We start from the raw sequence: 19,282 nt of genomic DNA, 5'->3' as shown, positions 1-19,282 counted from the left end.
TGTGTTCTATGGTATCTTGTATATGCTGCAGAAAGGTAGTGATATGAGGATTATCCTCATCACATGTAACCTCGATGCCTAAGGGCTGTTTGCGCTCGCTATACATTTAAATAAAAAATAAAAATGATCCACATTTCTGAAAGCTACATCCAGTAGGATCTGGGAAACATCACTATGCATTTGGAAATTGACAGTACATTGATAAGTTGATATAATCTAATCTAAACGTGGTTTAGCATAGGCATTACATATCTGGGGGATGATTATAAAACCTTGGGGTATCCCACTCAGTAATGGGCATATAGCCTATTGTAAGCCTTCTACATGTTAAATGCATTTCTTTGACTATAGATAACTGGTCCAAGCCTCTCCCTGAACGAGTAGTTCATGGTTTACCATGACATAGGTTAAAGCGAAGTCCAGTAAAATGAGTGACACTGCATTATTTTGATGTAATGTCTCCAGAATATTTTCTCTTAAAAATATAAAGTTTGTCTCAGTCCATCTGTGGGCGCTAGAAATCTGATTCATTGGTGTGCAGCGGATTGCTACTCTTGCTGAACTACAGGAATTGATTGGTTGCCTCCTTTTAAATATTTGTCACCAAAAAAAAGGCATTTCGTTTTTTTAATTTATTAGTGGCATGATACTTACTGCTTTAAGTGCTTCAAGGAATATGATTTTGTACAAGCGGGCGTTATAAAGATCTGTTGAGGTAATGTTGAGGTAATTTAAAAGCAGATTCTTTTAGTAGACTACTTGAACATGGGTATCATTTTATTGATGAGGCTTGAGTTTTTAGTCTCAGCGGTTCCCTCTTTTATGGTAACTGGACAGAAATGGTGAAATTGGGCTGTATCCTGATTAGTTGGGAATGCTGCTCTCTTTCATCCTACTTCTTTGAAGACACACCTAAGTCTTAGTCACTTTATCAGCAGGTGGAATGTACTGTATAGCCAACAAACCCACTTGCGTATATCATACCATGTAGTTAATAAGTACATCTTTATTATTCAACATACAATGTAATACATACTCTTAACATTATGATTATGCAGAAGTAGGTAACCCAATCTGATGGTGTATTCACAAAAACACATATAAAACATATAACTCTCATACATATTCAGCAACAAACATGTCCAAATACAGCTGTAAATTAACATCTCACACTACTCACAAATCGCATTCACACATTCATACATAAAGTGCCTAGTGCTCACAAATTGAAATGAACCCTTTGGAATGGTAAGGTAAGGCCTGCCCTACATTTTTCGTCCCATTCAGGCAATTTGTGAAAGTGACTCTAATGTAAAAGTGACTCACAAACCTTTTCCTTTTTTCACATTTTTCTCTATTTATCCTGAAACACATTTGGGGTATGTACCATTCTACAATTCAAATGTCTATGTTTGCATGAAAACCATGTTTTGTAACCAATGTATAGTGTGTGGCCCTGAAGACGGAACACCTTCCGAAATGCATTGGCATACACTGTTGCGATATATACCTTTGGATGCATACTGCCTAACAGAACATTAAGGGGCTGATCATGGAATTTGTGCACCGAAAAACGGGGATTTGTGCGCCATTCTGCCAACAAATCCGCCGAAAATCAGGGATTTGTGTGCCATTTGGCCCGCAAATCCCTGTTTAACATACAGGGATTTGCGGGCAGAATGGGGCACAAATCCCAATTTTTCGGAGCACAAATTCCATGAATCAGCCACTGAGAATCTAGAAAAACTCTTACTAATTAGTCTTGCAACGTCATTCTTGAGAAATACTCATGAACTTGATATAAAACAACAAAACGACATATTTGCATCTTACTCCAAGAGCATTGTGCGAGCACACCACAAACTGGGATTGTTTCCTAGTTATCTTTTTCTTGCAATAGTTGTATACCTTGGTGCCAAGGCCAGAGTGGCACGCTCTGATACATTGATATGTAACAGTCAATCAGTAACTTTTGAACGACTTATTCACAAAAATGTTGCCCACCCTCTCCCTTTTCACGTTTTTTCTCATTAAAATGTTGACATTAGATATTTCCCATTGTTGCTAAGTTTCTGGTGGGCTTATCCTGAAAATGGAGATCTAACTAACAAATACTATGTCATCCATAGGGTATGACGTCCTTTCATCACGGGATGTTTTTTTGTGGGGTTTATTGCCGCACATTTTTTGGGGGAAAAAAACCATCAAATCTTTTAGGGGTGGGAGTAGATATATATGGGATGTGAGTGTTTGGGAATAAATACAAATTAAAGAAAATGGGGGCATGGGGGTGGAACCCCCCAAAAATAATTTTTTAAAAAATGTGATGTGTTTTTTCGAATAAAAAATCACAGTAAAAAAAACGGCGAAAAAGTATCCCGCGATGAAATGACTTGGAACTATCCATAGGTTGAAGGAAGGTGTTAGCCAGCTTATGTTCAGGAAAGTCCAGCTAAATATGTATATCTCCCATAACCAGGATTCTGTTGGCATTGGGGTTGATGCAAACCAATTATTTTGTTTCCATTCTATCAAAAGATTAGTGGTAAGACTTGACAAATGGTAGGCACTTATTATCATAAGTGACATGTTTTGGTTAACTTTACATTTTCCAATGATACTTTCAAAGGAGTTAGTAGGACGTATAGCCTGGGATAGTGGATGTATTAAATGTGTTCCAGTGATCCATGAACTGTGTTTCTGTGAGGCAAAACAAAATGTTTATCTCAAATTCCTCCTGAGGATTGTATTTTCAGCTGAGAATTTCATAGATGAGTAGCCGATTAAGGTCCTGGCTAAGAAAGGGTTGTGGTAGTATCTGCCTGCATTCACATTTACTGTGGAATAATGGAGGACATGCTGGCAGACTAGCATCACTAGTAGAGATGTGTTGGGTATTTTGTGGATATTTGGTGCTTTGCGGTATTTTCTTACCACCAAAATACCTTTAGCAATAATCACTCTCTGTATTCATATTGGGTCACACATGACAATAATACATTGCATTATTTCAGAATTCAGACCTATTTAGATGGTATGCGCGGTAGTTTGCGTGGTTGGTTGGTATAGTGATTGGTTTATTTGTGGCCCCAATATCCAACATCCCTTGTTTTTTATCTAGATTGTTCTTGATCACTAGAGAGACCTCAGGCCTACATTTTAGGGATACCACATTTTCAGTGTTAGTGTTGTGTGCCACCATGGGCAATTGTGGTATTTTTGTGGTAATTTCCACTACCTCATATACGGTAGGGAACTATGTCCAGAGAGTCTCTCTTCCCGTTGACTCATGTACCTCCAACAGGCTATGCTACAAACAGTCACTCACAACTGTCCATACTGAATAGAATCATGCACACATCTGCTTTAAAATGACAATTGCACTGTTTAAAAATCTACCCACGTTTAAACCTTTCCCCATACAAAATGAAAGAGAAAAATAATACACACTAGCTATCTGTTTTCAAATATTTTTGTATTATAGAAATTTCATTTAAACACAGTTTAACTTTTTTACAGAAATAAATAAAATGGTACAACATTATTTGTGATAAAATGAACAGAGAGCTGCGAGAATATATTCAATTGGTAACATTAAATATGCTGATAAGAGACTGAGACTCCCTCTAATACACTGACTGAACAGCTTTGCACACTTTCGCACAGCTCCCACTCGCTTCTGTAATTACCTTATCTGTTCAGCATGCGTTTTTTCCGGCTATTCCCTTTCTGAATTGGGTTCCCTTGAAGATCAACCCCAGTGAGAACAAGCATCTGCCGTTCTCAAACCGGGGTTATTGCCTGGCGCTCTCAGCTTTTGCAGCAGGAATGCCCCAGCCAGGAAAGAGATCCTTCTCCCAGCTCTGCAAGATGTCGACTGTCTTCCCCCTCCTCTCAAGCTTCTCCAGCAAAGTTCTAATCACAGCCTCTAGCATGATACTTGCTATGACGCTGCTCCAATCAGAATCAATCATGTCATCTCCTCCCTCACTACAAAATGGCTCACTTCTACAGTGGCAATTGTAACAAACTGATTTCCTGCTCCTTCGAGCTCTTTGCTTCCTGTAGTTATGTGGACAGAGCAGCAGAGAAAAAAATTAATGTGCGTTTAAAAGTTCACTTTCAGAGTAGGCCTAATTCTGCAGTGGAGACACATTTTTATCAGTGGCTTATGTTAAATGACGTTTTATTAGTCAGGTTAGTTGTTAATAAGGTTAGTTATTAATTTTCAAATGTGTCTCTTGCAACATAGGCATTTCAGGTGAAAAATAGTGTGCATTTTGAATGTGCAGATGTGTGCTTTAACTGTAAAATGGATTTGCATCTTATATGTAAAAATCCTTTTTGACTGAATAGCATGTCTTTACTTATATGTCCATGTTACTCTGGCAACACATATAGCAATGCACCACACCCATGTAGTGGTGCTGCATAAAAAAATGCTACCTGTGCAGTAGTGCTGTACTCTGTGCTGTAACACGCCAAATATCCTTACATACTCTCCTTTTTTTTTTTATTTGGCTACGATCCAAGCCAAGTTCATTCCAATTCCAAGCTGCTCCTTTTCAGAGGATTTGGCCCTTGTGCAAGCCACAATCGAAAGAGATCTAACTTGCCCCCTTTCTTCTTTTCATAATGTAGCAATCCAACAAAATGAATATTCATGTGCATCAATGAAAAAGTTGCAATCAACACAGTATTCATCTGAGTTCATCGGTTTACAAAATGTTCTACATTTGCCTTCCCAATGGAAGTGGCATTAGTCCAAAGTTTCAATTTTATAAGTCAATTAAAAACAATAAAATAAAACAACTAACTAAAACAAATAATTAACATAACAGATTAAAATAAATAATTAAAATAATAAATACGTGGAACTCCATATGTCAGGACTCTTGTCTGCCTCTGATATGTCCCGACCAGCGATGTCACATCATTTGGTTCATTCGAGTACTCTTTCATCTTGGCAATCGTGGATCCATAGGAGTCATCTTTTTTGGCATTCTGGTTATCTTGTCTTCACCTCCACCTGGAGGCAGGCATCTTTTGGTCTTCATCCAGGGGACTCCAGGACTCCATTGTCTCCCGTGACCTCCGGTATAAATAGTTAATGTTCTAAACCAAAATAGAAAAGAAACAGATTAAGTATATTGCACAATACTAACCACCCTTTTGCCAAAAATAAAACATTTTTTTTCTGAAATTAAACACAGGTTAAAAAGAAAATAAGCATACATTAAACAACATTCTAAATTCAATGCATTTTCATTCTGCACACCGACCATGAGCTTCTATTATATATATTTTTTTATATTATTTATTTATTTACATATATTACAGTGTTTATGTGCCATTATAATAATCAACTTTTTAACTTCTCTGTCACTGCCTCCTGACTGTACCCAATTATTTTATCTTTTTGTGTTCAATGGACTTTCTGTTGTATTGTGTGTGTGGGTTTCTACATGCTCAAGCCACCTGATCTCGTGTCTGGGATGGCATGGCTTTATCTGATTTACATGGACAAACTGCTCTATCGCCGTTTCACCTTCATTTTTCAAAATTTTATAAACCGCAGGAGAGACCTTATCTATAATTCGAAATGGCCCCTGCCAGGCTGCTAGAAATTTAGAATTGTTCTGTTTACTTTTTCCAAAATTAAACTTGTACACCTGATCCCCAACACTGTATTCTCTCACTGATGTTTTTTTATCATAGTAAGACAAATGCATGTTGCAGATGCCTCCTCAGTTCATCAATATAGTCATGAACTGTGGATGCGCTCACAAGTGTTTGCTCATGTGTTCTGTATAGCAGGTGTTGTGGTAACACCATTTTCCTACCTGTCAAGACCTCATGGGGGCTAACACCTGTTGCTTTGGCAGGAGTCGATCTCATTGCCATTAAAACCAAAGGTAATCGTAAATCCCAGCTGGAACCTGCTTCTGCCACAAATTTCTTTAAAATGTCCACAACAGACCTATTGCACCGTTCAACTCCACCTGAAGAAGCCGCCCGATATGCAATATGTAGTTTTCTTTTCACACCCAGTATTTGCCATACCTTACTCATTAGAGTACTTGTGAAATGACTTCCTCTGTCTGACTCAATTCTTTGTGGCAACCCAAACCTTGAGAACACATGGTTCACCAGCAATGTGGCTGCTGTTTGCGCACTACAATCTGGTGCAGGAATGCATTCAATCCACTTTGACATCAAACATACCACACTTAAAATATAACGGTTTCCTCTGCTCGACCTTTTTAAAGGCCCTATATAGTCTATTTGCAAATCTGACCATGGAAGAGTTAGGCCTCTTTTCATTAATGGGGCTCTATGCATTGGTGAAGCAGGTTTAAATTGGGCGCATACTAGACATCCTCTAGTATATAATTCCACATCTTGGGACATATGTGGCCAGTAAGCATAATCTTTTAGTATTTCCAATGTTTTTTGTGAACCTCTATGGCCTGCAGTTATGGCATCATGTGCATGGTGTAGCATTACCCCTCTGAATGAAAGGGGTACCACCCACTGTATTTGTCCTGTTATGGACTCTCTAATCATGAGTCCATCCTGTAATCTAATTCGTGTTTTGTTCTTTAATAGCACCCTCAACTCTTCTTTTCCCATACAATAATTTTCTGTTAAAGGATTTTGTTCAGGATCTATCAAATGATTATAATAGATTCCTAAAATTCGATCATTCTTTTGTGCCTCAATCAAATCTTGGTCTGGCGTGTCATGACTCCACTGTACCACTGGTTGATCTACCTCCTTTGGTGCTTTAGAACGTGTTACTGCATCAATTTGTATTTCAACCATTAAATAATCAATAGGTAGCAATTGTCCCATCACACCCCAATCTTAGCCAGGTGGTCTGCCTTATCATTTCCCTCCTTATCCTCTCCTGGTGTTTTTAAATGCCCACAATTTTTTCTCCAGTATATTGTTAACTCATTCCCTGACACCAATTTGTCCATGGCTTGTATCATTTTTCCATGTTTAAGTGGCTTTTTGTTGTATGTAACCATGCTTCTTGCTTTCCAACCAGGCAAATACTCCACAAAGCTATTCCATGCATAGTCAGAATCAGTCACCAGTACAATTTCACTGAACATTTTATCAACTGCAGTAGCAATTGCTTTATAAATGGCTGCCAATTCCGCCACCTGACTGCTCCTAGCTCCAATCCTCATCCCTATACTGGGGACGCCTTCACATTTCAACCTGCCACAAATTGTTTATTACTGTCATTTTCAATGTGAAAAGCACAACCATCCACATATACAGTTGGCAAATCCTTGCATGTTTTTTCATCAAAAGCTTTGTGTGGTGATTGTTCAAATTCCTGCAAACTAGTTTCCACTTCCATTTCATTTGGTATTTGTTCAGCTGCGCAGTCATGTAAGTCAGCTAACACTTGAGCAATTGGGTTCTTTTTTATTTTGTCCATATCTCACTTCTACAGGGAAACCTTGTAATGCCAGTGTCCATGAAGTGATTCTGGACTGCGCTAGATTACCTGATCTAATTCTTTTACTCTCTAAAAATTGCAAAGGTTGATGATTTGTTTCAATAATCACCTTTTCTCCCTGAACAATGGGGCCGAAATGTTGTAGCGCCCACACAGTGGTTAATAGGGCCTTTTCACATTCATTAAATTTCATTTCAACTTGGGAAAATGCCTTACTTGCATAGGCAACGGTTTTGTGATTCAAATTGTGTTTTTGTGATAACACTGCTGACATACAATGTTCAGAAAAACCTATTTCTATAAGGAAATCCCTGTCCTTTATGGGATATGCTAAACATGGTGCCTTTACAAGACATTCCTTTAATTTAGCCACTGTATCAGACTGCTCTTTTTCCCATTTCCAGGGAGTATTCAGTTTAAGCAGTTTAGTCAATGGTTGAGTGATTTCTGCATAATTTTCAATGAACTTTCTGTTATAGCCTGTCATCCCTAATAAACTTTTTACTCCTTTCACATTTTTAGGATCTTTTAATCTTTGCATGGCCTCTATTTTCTTCTTTTGTGGATTTAACCCATGTTCAGTCACTTCATGCCCTAGAAAGTTCACTTTTTTCTTGCACCATTGTACTTTTTGTAAAGATACTTTGGTGCCTGCTTTCTTCAGTTGGCCTAGCACATGTCTTATTTCATCAAAATGGCTTTTCAGGCCTTCATTTTTTATCAGGACATTGTCCACGTAAACTATTATTCCTCTTTCCGCTGCATCCGGCATGGCCTTTCTCAAAAATATGCCAAATTCACTCCCACTATTGATGTACCCGAACGGAGCTCTAAGCCAGGCGTATTGAGTCCTGTCAAATGTAAAGGAAAATAAATTCTGTATCTCCTCTGCCAATGGCACGCACCAATATCCAGAGGTGAGATCTAATGTGGTAAACACTTTTGAACCATGTACCTGAGCTAAGCCCTGATCAATGAATGGCAATGGCCATCTGGACACTGGTACTCTTTTATTTAACTCTCTCAAGTCTGCACATAGCCGCCATTGACCATTTGGCTTTAACACACCTAAAATAGGTGTATTGGATGTGCTATGAATGGGCCTGATGATTCACCGCGATTCCAAATTTTTAATAATCTCTGCCAATGATTCTAAACATGCCAGCGGTAGTCTATACTGGCGTACAAACACTGGACTTCTGCTACACCCTTCTGGTAGTATGGCCACATGTAAATCAGTTAAACCACAATCATAAGCATCTTTTGCAAATACATCCTTAAACTCCATAAATATCTCCCTCAGATTGTTCTTATCCTCATTGCTGTCACACGCATCTGCTAAGGAGATCTGCTCTTCTACCATTTTGGAAAATTCTGGAAAATCTTCTGGTAAGGGAATCTCGGCGCTTTCCTCTAACTATGTGGCTGTGTCTTTTTGTAAAGCTGCCACTTTTAAATATTTTGGCATATCAGCTTCCACTTCAATGGTCTGATTTTCTGTTTCATTTTCATTTAAATTAAATATTATGCAATCCTCTTGATGGCAGCACACTGTCTCATTTGAATCATAATGATACACAGAATGAATTTTAAATATTCCTTTGGGCTGAGAGTCCAGGTGTTCTGGCAACTCACCCTTGGCATCTACATACTTTTCAGGGATATTTCCAATCACCATGTTATTTAAATCTGCCGTATATTGTGATTTTTGTATGGCCATTCCTAATGGGGAGTTTTCCTCTAAATTAATATCCTGACAACCTTTATTATTTAACATAATTTTTACAGATCCTTCACCAATATCTAGCAATGGAATGTATTCATAATCCAGGCCTTGCTGTTTTATGGATTCATTCAGGCATACAAATGCATCAGAGTCTTTCATCTGCTGTCCATTTTTGCATTTCAGTGTTATTGCAAACTGTTTTGTAAATGGAGGAATAATAGTATCTTTCCTCATTTGTAATTCGATTGCATAAGGAACCAGTTGTGCACAATGATAAGCCCTTCTTTTGTCTTCAAATTCAGGTGCCGGGCCACCTAGGCGTGACCATATTTTTTGATTCAGGAAATCTAACACCATACACATTCTGTGCATGATGTCATTGCCCATGTAAAATTCATTTTGTGCTCCACTCACTATCCATACATTATGGTAAATTGTTTTCTGTCCAATGCTAATTTTAAGCATGCATCTGCCTGCAATTCGGTTTTCAAAGTCTGGACTATCCAACCCAGAAACATATTGGTTTTTAATCCTAAATTTCGGGATTTCCTCCCTCTCCATTATTTTTTGCAACAATTTCTCATTAATGAAGCTCCTCTCCTGTTCAAGCGCTAAAGTGGCTTTTATTGTTTTAAAACAGTCATTTATACCAATATGAACCCATGGTTGCTCATCTTCCATGTGTATTTCAGCAAGAGTGGTAATGTGTTTTTCTGAACCTGTTTTAGAAGCAATATTCTGTTTGATTGTTTTCTCTTTTAAATAAAAACGTAATGTGTTCTCATCTATGGCAGTCTGCCAATTTTTCCTTGGGTCCAAGTAGATTTGTACAGGTAGTCCTTCATTATCGCTCTGCATTTTGTCTTGACACATTAATATAAGAGTGACACTAGGTATGCAACTATTCTGGATATATACCTCCACAGCATCATTTGTTTTGGCAACGGTGTGACATTCATTTATGTTGCTGTTTTGTGATTTTAGTTTCTTAGGCCTCAATGGTTTTTTGGTTAAGGACCACAGCACTCCATTCACCCCATCTATGAGAGGAGACAATCTTTTCAGGCAATCTGTCCCCATCAAAAATGGAATTTCACAAATAGATGTAATCAATACCTCTTGTTTCATTCTGTGCTTTCCTATTTTTATGTCAACCTCAGTTACACCTATGATGGGCACCTCCTCCCCATTAAAGTTATGCACTGGACCTTGATTTTCCTTCACCATGATCTGACTCTGTGGGGGTCTCCCTTTATTGATACTCTTTACCAGCTCCTTGGACATAATTGTGGCCTGTGCGCCAGTGTCAATCATAGCAAAGGTGTGGCATTTTTCTTCTACAGTGATGGGTGCATAATATCTGTCCTCAACTTCCTCTAATACACATAAGAAGTGTGAATTCTTACTGATTTCAGGGCTCACCTTTCTCAGGCCTTTTTCACCTTTGGCTAAGCACATTGGTAAATGGAAAGACGTTTTTCCCTCCTTTTTACCCATTTCTGTGCGAGAGACTTTATTCATTTCTCCATGATCAGAGGTTTTTTGGAGTGTGGCCACTGTTCGCCCATCCATCTGGGTAACATCAGAGACCACATTACAACCTTCTAACTGAACATGTGTAACAACATCATTCAGCAATTTGTCATTGTTTAATTCTGTGCATTTGTGATCATTTAGTGTGATACCAGCCCTTTCAGCCTCTTCAAATATATGTGGTTCAAAGAGTTCTTCAGGTGATTGACTTGTACCCTCCTTTTGAGTATTTCCTTTTTCTGCCTATGTTTCGTCATTGTTTTGCTTGCCCAGGGAAGGAGCTATAGCATCCCCACTTACTCCCTGTTCACTGGTATTCCTCATGCATGATTCATTTTTCTTAAATCTGTCGCTTTGTTCTTTTGGAATTCCAGGTGTTTCTTTTTTATTTGCACAAATCTTCAATGTTTGATTTAGTTCTAGGTTAAACCGTACCTCTTTTTGAGAAGTATTTACATTTTCTGTTACATCTTCACTTATTGGTGCTTTCACTTTTAAATCATTAGGCATCTCAGAGTCATTATGCATTTTCACGTGGGCCTCAAGGCACTGGAACCTTTCCATCTTTCTAGAATCCTCTTTCTGTGGCCTAGGTCGATATTGGTTGTTTTCCCATTGATTGGATCTATTCTGATACCTCTCAGGTGATTGATGTCTGTTGGGATGGTTTCTGAACTCTTGATTCCTTTGTGGAGGGGAGCGGGGTGCACCCATCCTTTGATTATAGTCCCCTGGTGGGGAATCATTGTACTGACGTGGATTGTAGTTCATGGCTTCCCTCATGTCCTGTCTTTCAGATTGTGGGTACTGGCCCCTATGTTGATTTCCATTATCAGTAAATCGATCCACATATCGGGGTCTATCCTGATTACCATATATCATGGTGTTGGGATCAAATCTGCTCTGTGTCCCCAATGACTGGTAGGGACCATCATTTCTTTGATCTTGATTTTGTCTCTGGTTATTGTTCATACCTGCCATATCAGGCCAATATCCTACCCGGGGTCTGTCCCCTAAATATCTAGGGCTGATGTAGCTCTCCCTATTACTAGGATCATGTGATTGGAACATTGGTACAGGAAATGGCGATCTTTGTTGATTACCCCTTTGTTCAGGTGTCACATTATTTTTACTTTGGCTTTGAGCAGACTCAAGGGACATTTTGGCTGACCTGATTTCCATTACTGTGGCTGAGGGTTCTTAAGATTTAGGTCTAGTATCTTTCATTTTATCACTTTCTCTACCCTGACAATAGAGTACCTCATATAGTTTTGTGCTTTGATGTACAATCCATTCAAGGGACTTGTCACGGTCAAAGTCACGGACCGATTGGGATATGATGTCTTTCTGTAGCCCATAGAAGTATGCAGTTTTAAACTCATTGGAATTTGGGTCAAAAGATACATCAAAGCGAGAAAATGCTCTTTTTAAGTCTTGTAAAAATTGGCGAGGGGATGTATTAGGTCCAGCAGTGATTGTGTAAGCGACTTTCTTTGCCTCCTGCAATGACTGAAAAGGAGAAAAATGACGCCTAATTTCTTTTTCAAACTCCACCCAGGTCATATTCTGTTGTTCATTTAATCCCCTTATGATGCTGGCCGTCGGGGCATCTAAAGTTAAATGAAAATATTGTCTGTACTGTTCCTTAGGTATCTGGAGTGCTTTAAAAATGTCATGCACCGCTTCTAAGTGATCCTCAATGCAGCATTCGCCTCCCTTTTTAAATGGTTTGATCAGGGCTTTAATGGATTTCATTATTTTTATGGGGCTACTTGTTGCAATGCATGGAATTGCACTACTTTGTGATTCAATCCTGTTTTCAGGTGTATGAGATTGGTGGCTGCCCCCAATGGGAGTATCAAATCCCCCAAGGGCGCTGCAACCAAGTTCAGTCACCGGCCCAGTCACTGGAGCACTAGCTCTTTGGGCAGAACTAGAATTCACCTCCACTCCATTGAATGTGGTACCCTGCCACCTCTCCTGGGACCTGGGAATGCACAATTGCTGTTCTAAGTCCTTACACTTTTTAAGGAGTCTGTTTGCTTCATTTTGCAAATAGTTGTTTTCATCACTCATCTTATTAATCGCCTCCTGCATGTCGCACATTTGCATTTGGCATTCATTGAACTCTTTATTTCTCTTGTCTCTTTCTTGAGTCATTTTAATCATTTCTTGTTCTGCACTCTGGAGATCACATTCTTTTTCACAATGTTCTTCATGTAAAATCTGCATTTCTGAAACAACCTCATCTTTATCCTGTCTAATGTGGTCCACTAAGGCTTTTAAGTGTACCAATTCTTGCTCACTATCCTCAAATTGTTTCTTGCTTTTGGATAACTGAGCATCAAAGTCTTTGCATTTTAATTGCATGTCTTTTTGGGATACATCCAATTCTGCTCTTAACATTTACTGATTTTTACTTGCCCCATCTAATTCAGTCTTTAACCTGTTAATTAGCTGGGTATCATTTTCCTGCATTCGCAGGGACCTATTCAAAATAAACCATATTTTGCCGCATAGCCATATTAAACAGTCTTTCTCTGCACTTTTATCGGCTGCATTCAATAATCTTGTAAGGCAGACCTGAATTATGCTGCCTTCTGCCAAAATATTGTCTAGTTTTTCTTTCTGCACCTCACCCTGAATGCGGTCACGCCATTCTAAGGTGCTGTTCGACAACCACGTCCCATGTGCAAACAACTTTGCCTCTAAATATTGCACTAGGTCTAAAAATGTGGTTTCCCTTTGTGACATTCTGAAATTCGTTTTTAGTGGCACACTGCTATTATAAAATGGGTTCCCTTTAATGTGCAAATGGCAATGTGAGACACACTTGCCACACCCAGTAGGTACTCTATGATCACTTTCCCGGCCTGCAACGCACCATAAATATGTTGGGTATGTTGTGGATATTTGGGGCTTAGCGGTATTTTCTTACCGCCAAAATACCTTTAGCAATTATCACTCTCTGTATTCATATTGGGTCACACATGACAATAATACATTGCATTATTTCAGAATTCAGACCTACTTAGATGGTATGCGCGGTAGTTTGCGTGGTTGGTTGGTATAGTGGTTGGTTTATTTGTGGCCCCAATATCCAACATCCCTTGTTTTTTATCTAGATTGTTCTTGATCACTAGAGAGACCTCAAGCCTACATTTAAGGGATACCACATTTTCAGTGTTAGTGTTGTGTGCCACCATGGGCAATTGTGGTATTTTTGTGGTAATTTCCACTACCTCATATACGGTAGGGAACTATGTCCAGAGAGTCTCTCTTCCCGTTGACTCATGTACCTCTAACAGGCTATGCTACAAACAGTCACTCACAACTGTCCATACTGAATAGAATCATGCACACATCTGCTTTAAAATGACAATTGCACTGTTTAAAAATCTACCCACGTTTAAACCTTTCCCCATACAAAATGAAAGAGAAAAATAGTACACACTAGCTATCTGTTTTCAAATATTTTTGTATTATAGAAATTTCATTTAAACACAGTTTAACTTTTTTTACAGTAATAAATAAAATGGTACAACATTATTTGTGATAAAATGAACAGAGAGCTGCGAGAATATATTCAATTGGTAACATTAAATATGCTGATAAGAGACTGAGACTCCTTCTAATACACTGACTGAACAGCTTTGCACACTTTCGCACAGCTCCCACTCGCTTCTGTAATTACCTTATCTGTTCAGCATGAGTTTTCTCCGGCTATTCTCTTTCTGAATTTGGCTCCCTTGAAGATCAACCCCAGTGAGAACAAGCATCTGCCGTTCTCAAACCGGGGTTATTGCCTGGCGCTCTCAGCTTTTGCAGCAGGAATGCCCCAGCCAGGAAAGAGATCCTTCTCCCAGCTCTGCAAGATGTCGACTGTCTTCCCCTTCCTCTCAAGCTTCTCCAGCAAAGTTCTAATCACAGCCTCTAACATGATACTTGCTATGACGCTGCTCCAATCAGAATCAATAATGTCATCTCCTCCCTCACCACACAATGGCTCACTTCTACAGTTGCAATTGTAACAAACTGATTTCCTGCTCCTTCAAGCTCTTTGCTTCCTGTAGTTATGTGGACAGAGCAGCAGAGAAAAAAATTAATGTGCGTTTAAAAGTTCACTTTCAGAGTAGGCCTAAATCTGCAGAGGAGACACATTTTTATTAGTGGGTTATGTTAAATGAAGTTTGCAAAGGTAGCGGGCGCCCCTCTCTCGACAGAACAAGGCCTGATAACCTGTTCAGTGGTTATTAACCACTTGAGAGTTTGCAGCCACTGCTTTTACTCACTGTGCCTTTCACAGATGGGAAATATCCATTTGCATATCAGTCTTTGTCCTGCCCAGGGGCAGTCCAGCACCGAAATGCAATGGCAATTCCAACCTGAACGAGAGTACCACCAGCAACCCCATACACGTGTTTCACCCTTGTTGGGGATCATCAGTGAGGTGAAGCTGATGCCTCTCTAAGCACAGTGAGAGGGAGACCACGTCTGGTTGCCCCCAGGAGACCTAGGGTTACCAATCCCAGGTTCCTTGAAATTTAGTTTGCAAAGGTAGCGGGCGCCCCTCTCTCGACAGACCAAGGCCTGATAACCTGTTTAGTGGTTATTAACCACTTGAGAGTTCGCAGCCACTGCTTTTACTCACTGTGCCTTTCACAGATGGGAAATATCCATTTGCATATCAGTCTTTGTCCTGCCCAGGGGCAGTCCAGCACCGAAATGCAATGGCAATTCCAACCTGAACGAGAGTACCACCAGCAACCCCATACACGTGTTTCACCCTTGTTGGGGATCATCAGTGAGGTGAAGCTGATGCCTCTCAAAGCACAGTGAGAGGGAGACCACGTCTGGTTGCCCCCAGGAGACCTAGGGTTACCAATCCCAGGTTCCTTGAAATTTAGTTTGCAAAGATAGCGGGCACCCCTCTCTCGACAGAACAAGGCCTGCTAACCTGTTTAGTGGTTATTAACCACTTGAGAGCTCGCAGCCACTGCTTTTACTCACTGTGCCTTTCACAGATGGGAAATATCCATTTGCATATCAGTCTTTGTCCTGCCCAGGGGCAGTCCAGCACCGAAATACAATGGCAATTCCAACCTGAACGAGAGTACCACCAGCAACCTCATACACGTGTTTCACCCTTGTTGGGGATCATCAGGGAGGTGAAGCTGATGCCTCTCTAAGCACAGTGAGAGGGAGACCACGTCTGGTTGCCCCCAGGAGACCTACGGTTACCAATCCCAGGTTCCTTGAAATTTAGTTTGCAAAGGTAGCGGGCGCCCCTCTCTCGACAGAACAAGGCCTGATAACCTGTTTAGTGGTCATTAACCACTTGAGAGTTCGCAGCCACTGCTTTTACTCACTATGCCTTTCACAGATGGGAAATATACATTTGCATATCAGTCTTTGTCCTGCCCAGGGGCAGTCCAGCACCGAAATGCAATGGCAATTCCAACCTGAACAAGAGTACCACCTGCAACCCCATACACGTGTTTCACCCTTGTTGGGGATCATCAGTGAGGTGAAGCTGATGCCTCTCTAAGCACAGTGAGAGGGAGACCACATCTGGTTGCCCCCAGGAGACCTAGGGTTACCAATCCCAGGTTCCTTGAAATTTAGTTTGCAACGGTAGCGGGCGCCCCTCTCTCGACAGTATACATATACACGTGTATGGGGTTGCTGGTGGTACTCTCATTCAGGTTGGAATTGCCATTTCATTTCGGTGCTGGACATATATATTATAGGGCATATAAATTCTTTAATGCCCTATAAGTGATAGGTATCTTCAAAAGGAAAGCCAGAGTTGGACATGATGCATCTTTATTCAAATTTACACTTTCTATTTTGATGGTATTGTCACTTAGATTTACTGTTGCATGTGGTAAAACACTGGCTTTTCAGCTAACATGTTATGTTACACCTGAGATAAGCTCACTTGGTTTGGACTGGAAAACTATGCAATGCAAGTGGGTATTAGGAGTGAGTGCTTGTGTAAACTAGGAGGTAGCTCAATACAAGGATGGGCTATGAGATAGATAGGATAATTATGGGGTTTATGTGGTAGACCCACCAATCCTTACAAATGTGTCAGTTGTCTCCATGTCTAGTAGTGCAAGGCTACCTATGGCCAAGGAACCCATTCGGAAAGGAGGGAAGAGGGTTGCACTTGATGATGAATAAACCAGGAAATGGTAACCTTAGAATAAAGTGTAGTCTACAAAACCCCCAGTCCGCCTAAGGAAGCAAAACAGGCTATCATGTCTTATCTACTTACACAGTTGAGCACTATTCATGATAAGGCTACTCCATAAGGCTCTAAGTACTTGAACATTTAACTGGCTCCTGTGTAACACGTTATGTTAAGGTAGAATGTTTCTAACAATGATGTAACAACAATCATGCACCAGCTAAGGTAGCAATATATGCATAATTGGTCATTTACTAATCACCTACAATTATATATAGTTGTCTTTGCTGCACATGCCTGGAGTTGTGGTTCTTTACCACCTAATAACCCTATGTAACAGCATGAACAATTATTCACTTCGAATTGATGCTTAACAAATAAAAAATAAATCCTCTTCAGTAGTTATCTTCCACAATGTTTGTAGTCCTGTAAGATTAATTACCAGTAAATTAATGGTAGCTAACAGAACACAACCAAAAGAACAAAACACATGGGAATTTATATCGATCTTTTGTGTTGCTTCTTAAGTGGTAGCGCCTAGTTACCTCTGGGCTGTGCACGCTTTATAGATCTACACATAAATAAATAAATAAATAAATAAATAAATAAATAAATAAATAAATAAATAAATAAAAAAATAAATAAATAGGTTACTTTGTAATTATTTTAGACTGTTGCTCTGCAGTGAATGTTGCAATACTGCTCTATTTTTGAAACTACCGGACCTTTTAGAATTGTTGTTGTTGTGCGGATAACCTCCTGTAGAGGGGTTGCTAAACTGGGTCTCTAAATTACCCTCCTGTCTCATGTTGTTGTGAAGGTCCTATAAGAATCCATTTAAATGTATTAAAGCCAACACCTGAAATATGTGCACATGCTTGTGTTTCCCCGTAAAAAGGGCTATATCAAGGCTGATACAATAGTTGTGTTACTCATAGTACAGCATGTGTGCTACTCATTCAAATACAGTTGTGCATTGAAGTTGTAGGTGAAGTTTAGAAATGGTATCAATTATTTTTAAAGGCAGGAAGGTTTAGTCTTGTTTGCTTCTTTAGCTTAATTTAGTAGTTGTAAATTAAAAGGCTGTTAAAATCAAAAGGATTTCTAGTCACAGGAAGCGAATGACAGGGGCCACACTGTTCACCGAATCCGAGCATCATTGAGAGGAGCAATAAGCATCTGACACACCCTAGGGAAGAGGATATAGGCATACCCTTACCTCCAGGTACATAAATGGGCTGAATTGAAAAGGTTTATGAAAGTGCTTCTTCATCTGCTGGGACTCAGGACAGCCAAGTCATGACATCTGTTCAGCAGTGAATTAGTGCCCATCTACGCTCCACTGCCAGTTGAAGCAATTGTCTAAATTCAAAATGTGGCCTTATAATGCTTCTGCATCAGCTTGCCCTCAGGATGACCCAGTTATATGATCTGCTCCAGAGCAGCGGAGCTCTTCAGGCTGGATATTTTCACTTTATGTGCTCCTTTCCAAGGAAGATGCTCCTGGCTCCTGCCATCTTTGTGCTTCTTCTTTTCCCATTCTGAGCATTATTGAGGTAGAGGCAGTGGCAGTGAGAATCACAAATTGTTTATTGCAGTACTTCCGCATACGCTGGGCCTCAGAATGGCCATTCACTTGGTCCACTCCGAACGATAGTACCTTATAGGCTGGATATTTCCTTTCTCTTCACTCATTTCACAGGGAGGGAATCACGGGGGCCATCATTGTTGTGTGTGTTTTAGTGCCATTCTGAGTATCGGTTGGAGGGCAGCGAGATGTACCTCTACGTGTGGAGTAGATGAATGCCCCACTTCCCCTCACCTCCATTTGCAACATTGGGCTGAATTCAAAATGTGTATTGTGGTGCTTCCATATCTGCTGGGCAATGGGCTGGTCTGGTTATTTAGTCTGCTCCAGACAAATATGGCTATGCAGGCTATATATTTACTTCCATTGAATCAGTTCACAGCAAAGGGATCACGGTTGCAGCCATTGTTGTGTCTCTTCTGCTTCAAGGCAGAGACCATCAATGTGCGTATGTGTCCAGTGGCTGAGCTAGGGTGGAAGAAGGAATGTTGGCCACCCTAAACCTTTATTTGATGTCCTGTTGCACCCACTCCCCACCTGGCCAACAGTCGAGCAGGTTGTTTTCTTTTTGAATGCTTTTCCAGGTTGGTAGCAGCAGCTAGACCACAGGCACTGACCATAATAAATCAGTGTAAAACAACATGCAGATACATTACTACTAGACTGCGCTGGCTTTCGCATGGTTTTAATCATGCCTAGCTGTGCACCAGGAGTCCGCGCACTTGTGGGATGTTTTTATCCATGCATCCAAGCCCTACCTCAAAA

This window comes from Ambystoma mexicanum, chromosome 4p (genome assembly GCF_040938575.1).
Source record: "Ambystoma mexicanum isolate Mex_15411 chromosome 4p, UKY_AmexF1_1, whole genome shotgun sequence".
Lineage (NCBI taxonomy): Eukaryota > Metazoa > Chordata > Amphibia > Caudata > Ambystomatidae > Ambystoma > Ambystoma mexicanum.
Note: the sequence above shows the minus strand (reverse complement) of the source record.